The sequence below is a fragment of the Haemaphysalis longicornis genome, unplaced genomic scaffold (genome assembly GCF_048455015.1).
Source record: "Haemaphysalis longicornis isolate Haplotype H1 unplaced genomic scaffold, Haemaphysalis longicornis Haplotype H1 scaffold_4, whole genome shotgun sequence".
NCBI lineage: Eukaryota > Metazoa > Arthropoda > Arachnida > Ixodida > Ixodidae > Haemaphysalis > Haemaphysalis longicornis.
In genome coordinates, this window is record NW_027526361.1 from 37,352,760 (window position 1) to 37,358,785 (window position 6,026).

The window sequence follows — 6,026 nt, forward strand, 5'->3', positions numbered from 1 at the left end:
TTATTTCTTTTTTCGGTTCAAATCCGGTTCGGGTTCAGTTCCGGCAAGAATACTGGTTCGTTTCCGGTTTTCGGTTCGGTTCCGGTTCGACACCCTGGTTATAAGTAGTTTTTACTCTGCCCAGACCGAGCATGCTTATGGTTTATTGAAGCTATCGTTCTTTTTTAAGTTTAATTTTATCCTATTTCAGAACGTCTTAATGCACAGAAAAAAATAATGTTCTTCACAGAACATAAAAAGCGATATATTGTCGCGAAGAGGAGATCCCTTGATGTTTTCTGGTTGTTTTTTAGTTCTGTGCGGCCGCCGGGGCTCTTCCTCCCAAGTGTTAGTGTGAAAGCGCTTCGGACGCGGCTGGGCCCTGGCGCCCTTATTTCTGAGAATCGGCTCCGGCGCGTGTATCTGCCCGTCGGCCGACCGGGAGACGACGGCTGTTGGGGGAAGCGGGCCCTCGCCTCGTCTTGTATTACCGCGCGCACTGGCGTCTCCGACCCCCGTTGCGCGCCTACGCGGGCCGCTGTGTACTTCCGACGACCTTCCCTTTTCCCCTGTTTACTTTAGTGTGTTTTGTCTAACTACTTGCTCTACGCCCGTAATTCTCCAAGCGCGCGTTTTCGAGTCGGAACCTTGTGTCTGTGTTTTTGGTCCTTTTCACTTTGGCGGGGACATGTCTGATTGGAGCTAAGAAGCGTCCTCCTGATTGGCTGCGGGTGGGCCTTAGCCTTTTCCCACCCGGTCCGCACACGCTAGGATGCGCTTTTTCCCCCAATGCGTCCCCCCAAAGCAAATATAACGCGGCCCCTCTGGCGATTGAGGGGGAGAGAGCGAGCAACACCAGGAGAGCCGCACTCTGCCGCTCGTCGTCGTGCCCTCCCGCCGGGAGCCATTCGCCCGCCAACTATGTCCCGCTAAGTACTCTGAATCTTTGACTGTCTTTTTCATCTATGTAATAAGTGTAATTGTTTCAAGTTTGTATGTGCCAAATTTCATCAATGTCATCAGTAAAGTAAACAAGTTAACCTTAAAACTTCTTCGACGTCTCGACTTCTTCCTTCCGATCTTCATGCTATAGTAGCGGCAGTATGTGACCAAAATACTACGTTACAAAAGTGGTGATAGGTGCGGGGTAGCGAAGACCCCCTCTGCCATCATGGGCTCCCCCTTCTCATCGCTCGGCTTCCTACTGCTCATCTTCAAGTTCTCCTTCTACTGGACCTGGCAAGAATCTTCAGTTTTCGCGCCATCCGCCCGTTCATCGCGGGCACAACAGGCAAGCGACATGTGCGACGGCAGAAGAGACTTTGCGGCTTCACGGCCGTCCCCGCGCTACCAGCCCGAGGCAAGCCGGGCCCGTCAGGCTCGCCACCGGCTCCTGCGAGGAAGACCACCCAGCCCCGACGCGGACCGAGCGTCGCCGCGACCGCCACCCTCCATCGGGGCGGCGAGCTTTCCGCGCACGCAGTAAGGTGAAAGATTTTTGCCTCTCGGCGCACCGCATGACTGTGGGCCTGTAGGCTTTTCTTCTCCGCGTGTCCGGGGCGCCCACTGATTGGTTGTCTTTGGTTCATTTGTTTTGCCAGCACCAGCCTGCTTATGTAACTAGCCGCTGTGGATGCTGAAGCAATAATTTATGAGCGTGCAGCCGTTTTTTCGTGGGGTATGTGGGCTCTTCGCGCGGGAGTTGGACAGCTTTGTAGTCAGAATCTTAACGGCACAGGCGTTCGGCTCTCCCGGCGAAGGAGCCCCGAAGAATAAGCCCCCACGCGCCTATGAATAGGCTTATTTTCGCGCAAATCTCGCTATATTAGAGATTGCTGATATCCGTTTCCTCGGCTCCTTTCCACCGAAGTTAGGTTTTGTCTTGAATCAAATACGGCAGCCACTTCGGGGTTGGGGGTCTGAGGGAAACGAGGAGTTGAGAGATGTTTCCGCAGCACGCCGCTGCTCGAAGTACAAACAAAGACACCAGCAGGGGTGCCCGGGATGCCGCGGACGGGAGGAGCTAGCGGGTATGCAGTTCTGCGAATGCGTCGGGTTGGCTAAAGTTTCTCACCACTGCTGATATTCGGCAGTCTCTGTTCTTATTTTGTTAGCATGTAGGGTAGCCGATACGTATACTTTTAAAGTCTTGTGTGCAAATATTTTATCATGTTTTACCAGTATCATTTCCGCTCGCGTTAATGAACAAGTATGAATGTTTTTTTTTCGCTTTTATTGTTTGTATCGGAGTATTGAGCGGTTAGGAGCGTTTGAACTGTTCTGAAGGGCTTCGTCAGGCACCAATGTTTATTTGGTATCACACTTATATGCGCGACCGGCAAGTTTTACATTTTGTAGCTGCTATGTTTCGATGGTTTGCAGTTTTCTCCTAACAAGTTTTTGGCGGTTTCTTTTTGTTGCCTTCCATTTTGGAAGGAATGTGCGGATTTACTTCAAGTGATACAAGTAAGGATGGTTACAGAAAGAGCAGAGTCGAATACAGATATGTAGTGTCGAGTGAAGTGCCCAACAGTGGCGGATGTACGCATATTTCCGCGTGTGCGTGAGATATAACTTCAATAGAGTGAGCTCCTGTACATAATTTTATTTCTGTCTTGTAGTGCCTTCTTATGAATTGTTTGTAATCGTTTCTGTAAGGCATTTACTGGAGTAGCGATTGTCGTCACAGTTTTTCTGAGTTTTATTTGAGGATTACTTTTCGTTGGCTAGCGATTTGATTTATTTTGTGTTCTGGTCTATGCGACCTGTTGTCTAAGGAGAGATTTTGTTTCGCGTCAAGCTCCTCAGAACTTTGTATATGGCATGAATGCCGGAGAGCTTCACGGTGTCTTGATGTGGCTTTTAGAATGCACATGTTATTTCGATGTTATTCATGGGGTCCTTGTTATTTTCTTGTGTCGTATGAATGGAATGTTTTTCGCCTGTGCTGCACAAGAGACTATGCGTGCGTGAACTGAAAACGGAACTCCATCAAGTGACCGTGTGTGCGTTGACTGATTCGACGGACATAGTTTGTTGACTCTTATGTTAGAAAGTATGTTTCTTCTTCCCGAGTCCGCATACCATGTCATTTCAGTATCTCTTTGAGTTGGCGAAAATGTTTTCTTATGTTTTAAACTTTGTGCAAGAGTGAGGGCACTCTTTTTTCCGTCGGGGAAGGTGTCGCGAAGAGGAGATCCCTTGATGTTTTCTGGTTGTTTTTTAGTTCTGTGCGGCCGCCGGGGCTCTTCCTCCCAAGTGTTAGTGTGAAAGCGCTTCGGACGCGGCTGGGCCCTGGCGCCCTTATTTCTGAGAATCGGCTCCGGCGCGTGTATCTGCCCGTCGGCCGACCGGGAGACGACGGCTGTTGGGGGAAGCGGGCCCTCGCCTCGTCTTGTATTACCGCGCGCACTGGCGTCTCCGACCCCCGTTGCGCGCCTACGCGGGCCGCTGTGTACTTCCGACGACCTTCCCTTTTCCCCTGTTTACTTTAGTGTGTTTTGTCTAACTACTTGCTCTACGCCCGTAATTCTCCAAGCGCGCGTTTTCGAGTCGGAACCTTGTGTCTGTGTTTTTGGTCCTTTTCACTTTGGCGGGGACATGTCTGATTGGAGCTAAGAAGCGTCCTCCTGATTGGCTGCGGGTGGGCCTTAGCCTTTTCCCACCCGGTCCGCACACGCTAGGATGCGCTTTTTCCCCCAATGCGTCCCCCCAAAGCAAATATAACGCGGCCCCTCTGGCGATTGAGGGGGAGAGAGCGAGCAACACCAGGAGAGCCGCACTCTGCCGCTCGTCGTCGTGCCCTCCCGCCGGGAGCCATTCGCCCGCCAACTATGTCCCGCTAAGTACTCTGAATCTTTGACTGTCTTTTTCATCTATGTAATAAGTGTAATTGTTTCAAGTTTGTATGTGCCAAATTTCATCAATGTCATCAGTAAAGTAAACAAGTTAACCTTAAAACTTCTTCGACGTCTCGACTTCTTCCTTCCGATCTTCATGCTATAGTAGCGGCAGTATGTGACCAAAATACTACGTTACAATATCCTGGGCCCTTCTTGACAAAAGTAGCTAGAAAAAGCTATTACATTATCAAGTTACAACCCGTATAGGCAAGTCCTGTCTTTACGTGTAAAATGTGCAAGTGAATCAGATCTACAACTTTCGATTGCTGCCACCCTCACCTTTCCACCCTATTCTGTTTTTTGCTGAATGCGAACTACTCACCTGATCCGTGTAGTCGCCCAGTGGACACCTTGCAGAGTAAATAAACGGTGCTCGTCCATGCTTTTATTAACGAACGACGTCTGACGCGGAAACAATCAATCAACCCCTTGACGACAATGAATTGTACAGTCGGTGTTGTCATTCCTCGAACAAAATCCCACATTAGGTCGCGTGAAGCTCCCATTTCGCTTGCACCATCCTTTCCGCCGCATACGTAGTTTATACATTTACTACTTGCCTGAGGCCACACTTCCTGTGGGCGTACCTAAATTAGTAGCCTAGTATTTGACCCGCCACATATCCTTTACAAAAACAGTTTGAACCAAATCACTTACGCCTTCGTCGCTGCCGAATATACCTGCATTTTTTCCTCCCCGTCGATTTAGAGCTGACAGGGGGGCGTTCTCATCAAGCGACGCTACAGGGTAGGCGTGGAAGGCGCGGCACAGCCAGAACGTGTAAGCAGAAGCAAACGTAAGGTGAGCAGCAGCGAGAGAGCCCTCTGAAAGAAGCTTGCTACGGTTCGTTTCCCATCGTGTGTCAGGAGACGCGCACCTGAGCGTACGCGCCTTTTCACGGAGTACGCGATGGACGATTAAAAAAGAAAGGCCCCAGGGCGCACTTAGTGGGACGCCTGATGACCCCGAGCAACCAGCTGGTCTCCAGCTGCTTCGTGGGAACAAGACGCGCGGCAGCTGCTCCGAAGGAATCACGTCACGAGCGCATCATCACCGCCCTACTCGTGAGCCGTTCGTGACGTTCTGCTTCAGATTCATCTGAGGAAAGAAAAACGAACACTGTTTGGCGACTCCAAAGCGGCTTTAATTGTGTAAGCATTCTGAAACGTCATCTCTCTTGCAAAGCGGTAGCGGCAGTGAGGAAATGGAAGCGAAGGCGACGCCTTCTCGAAAATGCCATATATGACCATATATAAACATTACCATATATGGCCAAATTAGGAATTGGGCATGTGTCAATTCATGGACATGCCATATATGGCCTTATATGCCCAATTCCTGACGTGGCAATATATGGATGTGCCATGTATGGCCATATATGGCCTTATATGCCCAATTCCTGATGTGGCCACAAATGGGTGAAACCATACATGGGTAAACCAAATATGGCTGCCTAAAATTATATATGGTTATATATGGATTTAGCTTATGATCACGTGGATGGCATATATAATGAACTTCACTTAACAGCAGCAATTAATGCTGCACCCCGAATGCTGGCACACTTCATCGAAAACCCCGTGTAAAACGGCTTGCTGAGACCAGCGAGCGCACCCTGCTGCTCGGCAGGGTGCCGCCGTTGCCTGCTCTCTATGCTGCCGTGATGGACTCTCTAGGCCACATCATGGTCGCACCGTCCGGACCAAACGAGCCACCTTCAGTTGTGTCGTGCGACACACCTGCCTCGACATCAACCACAGAGAGCCCACCAGCCACTAAAAAGCGTGCGATCGACCGAACTCCAGGTGATGCTGACGCTCCTGATGCCAACGTGGAAGAAATGGATCAGACATACACTCTTGTATCGTACAAGAAAAAGCGAACCACGGGAATCCCTGTAGTGTTTCAACCGACAGAAGCAGGATGCAGTCTCTGGAGAGCCAACCCCAACGTCGTCGCAGCGGAGGTTGTGGCCGCGGCACAAGAAAAAGTTCTAACTCATCGCTTGAACAAGGATGGCAGCCTAGTTGTCAGCGTGCCTTCTCTCTCTGCGGCCAATCGTCTCCTCCATGTGTCAACCCTTGCTGGGATTGCGGTTGAAGCTCGGGTTCCACAATCCTACATGGCTACCTACGGAAGGATTCA